This window comes from Otolemur garnettii, unplaced genomic scaffold (assembly GCF_000181295.1).
Source record: "Otolemur garnettii isolate 467f Iridium unplaced genomic scaffold, OtoGar3 scaffold00076, whole genome shotgun sequence".
In the NCBI taxonomy this organism is placed as follows: domain Eukaryota; kingdom Metazoa; phylum Chordata; class Mammalia; order Primates; family Galagidae; genus Otolemur; species Otolemur garnettii.
In genome coordinates, this window is record NW_003852471.1 from 4,315,749 (window position 1) to 4,320,651 (window position 4,903).

General features: G+C 48.4%; 1 pseudogene; it reads right to left on the reverse strand.

Moving 5' to 3' along the window:
- The window catches only part of LOC111726707, a 71,845-nt pseudogene extending 67,243 nt beyond the window's left edge, over positions 1-4,602 (reverse strand).
- Positions 4,603-4,903: the final 301 nt, after the last annotated feature.

The following is a 4,903-nucleotide window of genomic DNA, read 5'->3' on the forward strand; positions in this document are numbered from 1 at the left end:
AGCCTGAGTAAGAGTGAGACCTAGAGACTCAGAGATCCTATCTCTACTACAAAGAGAGGCACCTGTAGTCCCAGCAACTCAGGAGGCTGAGACAGGATTGCTGAAGCCCAAGACTTTGACGTTGAGAGCTATGATGAGGCCATGGCACTCTACCCAGGGTGACAGAGTGATACTGTGTCTTAAAAAAACACATCTGTTTCCTCACCGTGAAACCACGTAACATTGAAAGCAACACTCTCAAAGGCTTTTGTAAATAATAATCACTAATTAATTTTTAAAATACCATAGAAATTATTACTTGATAGGTGAAATGATAAATTGTGTAGTACGGAGTAATAAGATCCCTCCATTTGCTTTAGGCCTATGTGTTAAGTTACAAAACTGCTCAACTCTTGTTAAAAAGAAACTATATTACAAAAGGTGTTAATCCAGTTGGATCATTTTTCTGCTCTATGTGACATTAATTCCAAGTTGTTTTATATATTATGCACATTTTAATAAGTTACACTTATACTCCTATGATAATCAAATTATATGAAGAGCTAATTAACTCTGTCCCTGGTGTTGTTGAGCAATAATTGCACCTTCAAAGAACTGGGTGAGTTAAGGTGTAGGCAGGGTGTGGCCCATCCACCCAGGATTTCAAAACCACGTGGTTCTTCAGGTCCTGTTGGGGCTCATCTATTTGCACATCACCCCTGCAGGAGTTTAGACTAATCAGGTCACTACATCCTGACATGGTAGTCTCTACCATTGTTTGCAACGTGACACAATGTCAACAGACCACAGAAAAGTTAGCAATGGGAAAGGAAAACACTTTAATCCCAAGTCCATCCCCAGGGTTCAGGACAACATATATCCTGTATCAAATCATCTGATACCAAATCCCACAAATGAGCTCAGCCAAAAGGTTGAGCTGAGCTGTGCTGACTAGCTCATGTTTGCCAGTTGCAAGGCAACACTGAGGCAGCCTGTTTGCTCAATCTGAAAAGGCAGGTGGTTGTTCTGTTGTCGCTTTCTCGTAGCTATAGAATTCACACAGCGTCATCATGCCTCAGCTAGTTTTCATTTATCCAGATATTAATTAGACACCTTGGAAGCTGAAAGGTGTTGGCTTCTCCCCATCCCCCAATGTTCTCTGTCTTTTCATTCATAGCAGAGCAATGCTATTAAATATAACAGGAAAACACATGCCAAGGGGCAGATGGAAGCTAGTTGCCTGAGAACCCTGAGGAACAAAGAGAGCTATGAGGCCCTGAGCTACTCAGGCCCTGTGGTACCTTTGTTCAAATTAGAAAGACACCCCTTCCCAGGTGGCTGCACAGTGCATGTCTTGGCAGGTGAAGGTAGGTCTAGAGTTTAATGTCTAACCACCTCCTTCACTAAGCACCACTACGGTCAGCAAAATGCACAGATGTATAAGACCCTGGCAAAAGTGCCATATGCAGCCTTAAAGAGAAGGCAGAGGGCCTTAAGAAAGATGAGGGCAATTTTTACAGGAGAATGGTGGAAAGGACAGTATTGTGTGCTTTTATTTTCTAAATATGAAAGATTGATCAAAAATTGGTATTTGCCTTCTGATTCCTATTAAAATAGCCTACTCCTGTCCTATCCTGAGCTCCCTTCCCAGAAATCCCCTCCATCATGTCTTTTCTTTTTCCTCTAAAGGACCCTCTACCAACAGAAAGGGGATTTGCATTTACACAAAAATGTGTACAAAGCATTGCTATTCTTAAAGTGATCCGCATTTAAACACAGACTGAAAACATTTAAATATTAAGTAATCAACTTGTTCAGCAGCTTGTTCACTGCTTTATCTCAAGACCTAGGACAGTGCTTGACACACAGTGGGGCTCTTAATATGTTGCCTGCCTCAATCTCTAATTCTAGACTTTCAGCCACACATAATTACTCCAATATGGTCTCTCACCTTCAAGAGTCTACAATGTTAGGTCAGGTGCAGTGGCTCATGCCTATAATCCTAGCACTCTGGGAGGCAGTGCTTACAAGTTGAAGACCAGCCTGAGTCAGAGTGAGACGGGGGCCTCTGACAGGTGTTGTCACGGGCACCCGTAGTCCCAGCTACTGGGGAGGCTGAGGCAAGAGAATCACTTGAGCCCAAGAGCTTGAGGTTGCTGTGAGCTATGATACCAGGGCATCATAGGGCAACAAAGTGAGACTCTGTCTCAAAAAAAAAAAAAAAGCAATGTCAAGTTAAGGAAAGAATCATCAAATATTAGTTTTCTCCTAGGTGCTTCATAGGACAGAGGCTTCAGCTTTCTTAGAAAATACCATCACCTGCAAAAAAAGAGAAAATACCATCACCACAAATCTTACTATAATAGTATACTATTATTATATTATACATAGCTAATCATATATTATTTCCATTAGGATATATATAATAGTACTAATTTAAAACTTTCATTGCATATCATGAAATATTGGTTGAACAATGATGAAGGAACTGTAAGCCAAATCCTCTATGTGAGGACGGCCTCCTACACTGCATTTCAGTACTTGATAAATTATGTACAAATGAAAAAGAATTGGGGGCACTGTTGTCTTTTAAACATCTAAAATGTATTGAACATTAAAACATTAAAAGTATTTATACTTTTGCAATTTTATGTATGTGACACAACACTGGTGTATTGGTTATAATAACTGAATACATCATCTTCCTCAGAGGATGTCAAAGCCAACAGTGGTGAGGAACAGCCACCCCCAAACCTCTAGCGAAGTTAAGTATGCTGTTATTTCTACCACACCAGGATCACATGAGTCAGTGGCAGGGCTGCCACTACTCAGTTATGACACTTTTGTTCCGAACTCTAAACATCACAGGGTATTTGCCTACAATTCATTCACCCATTCCTCCTTCAAAATATTGATTGGATACCATTTGCTGGACCCTGGGGCTTAAATCTGTATTTCATTACTGAACTCAGAGCCTATGAACATGACAATCTGTAAAAGAAAAATAATCTGATTAACAAAAATTTTAAATTCAGAGCTCCCATTTTTCTGCACGTGGTGATTAATCCTAATTGTTCTACAGTGACATGCCGAGGAGTCACACGTATACGAAGGAAATGACTGAAATACAAAATCTGAAGGATGTACTGGGGTCTTACGCTATTCCTGTGTCATAAGAACTTTTTGATGTTTGCCTGCACAGCTAAATACTTGGGTTTTCTGTGTCTAATTAGAAGTTTCTGCTGGGTATTATTGTTGAGTTGGTACAAGATGTTCAAGACCATGAAAAGACGAATGTAATAGCTTCCTTGTGTCACAGACAGATTTTTTTTTGTTTATCCTTTTAGTAACTGTACCCTGACTCTTACTGAATTCAGTTATTCCTCTCGCCAAACTATGCTTCCAGACTTGACTGTATAAATTATATTTTATGCACGCATATGCAAGCCCTGTGTCCTGTTAAATGAAGACGAATTGAAGGCACATTTAATGACCTTAGAGTTCAGTGAGTGGTTTTTTTTTTTTTTTAAAGTCACCTACCAGGCAAAGCGTAAGAGACAATGATTTACAGGGGTTATTTCCAGTGTGCTTGTGGAAGTTCGATTTGCTCACAGAATCCAGCCCCCAACCACGCAAGTAGCATTTTGCTTAGTTTTCCTCTACAGTTCCCTTCCCCCCATCCCCTTGCTGTCCCTAGAAGTATCCTGACGCCCCCACCGGCGACCGCCTGGACGGCACGGATGCCCTCCCAGCTCTCTAGGCTGGAGCCTGCGCGCGGGGCGGCCGCGGCCACCCGGGCAGCGCCGGCGCCGGGCCGAGGCAACGGCTGCGTGACTGGAAGCATTTCCCGGCCCCGACGCTGCGGTTATTCAAACTGATCTCATTTCCAGTCGTCACGACACGCGCTTCCCCTCGCCTGCACGCGGCGTAGCGTGAGAGGGGCCCGGCAGCCGGCGCGCCCACCCTCCTCCTCGTGCCGACTCGCCCCCCCAGCCCTTCCGAGGCCCACGACGGAAAAATCCCATCCTATTTGTAGTAACACTCCTGTTCTCGGTGTTCAAAACACGACCCCCCACAAAAGAGCCGGGCGTGGTGGCGCGCGCCAGTCGTCCCAGCTCCTGCGGAGATGAGGCCAGAGGATCGCTGGAGCCCAGGAGTTTGACGTTGCTGTGAGCTGTGACGCCACCGCCCTCTGCCCGGGGCGACAGAGCCAGACCCCGTCTCTTTAAATTAAAAAAGAAAAGCCCCCCGGATGCGAACAAAGACGCTACCCTGCCCCCGCGGCCCCGCTCCTTTCAGCGTCGGCGGGCCCTGCCCCTTCGCGCTCCCTCGCTCCCCCGCAGTAGGCGCCAGGTCGCTGGGGTCGGTCGCCCGGCAACGGAACTCGCCGCCCGCGCCCTCGGCGGCAGCGCGCGGGGCTCGGGGCTGCAGGGCGCCCCTTCCCGGGTTTTCTGGCCCCGGCCCGGGCCGGCCGCCCGCTGCTGCCGCCCGACGGAGCGGTCGGCCGCAGCCGCGCGAGCGCCCGGGCACCCGGGGAGGCCGAGGGGCGCGGGCGGGCCCGATCCCCCCGCCCGCGCTCCCCTCTGCCTCGGCGCGCGGCCCGTGGTGTTTGCCGAGCACCATCGGAAATGGAAACTTCTCGGCGCTAACGTGAGGGCATCAGTTGTTGAGGCTACAGTCGGCGGAGGGCGTCGGGGGCCGGGCGGGCCCGACATTCCTCACCGGATTACGCGGCCAAGTCGGCACGCGAGGCCGGCTCCGGGCTCGCCGGAAAGCCGCAGCGTGCACGCAGGCGGCCGGGCGGGGCCGGCGAGCAGGCGGCCAGCCCGCGGGGTTGCGTGACCTGCCCGGCCGCGGTCGCACGCACTTCGTGCTCCGGGCGGCCCTGGCCGAGCGGGAGGCGCAGGTGCTGGAGGGCGGCGCC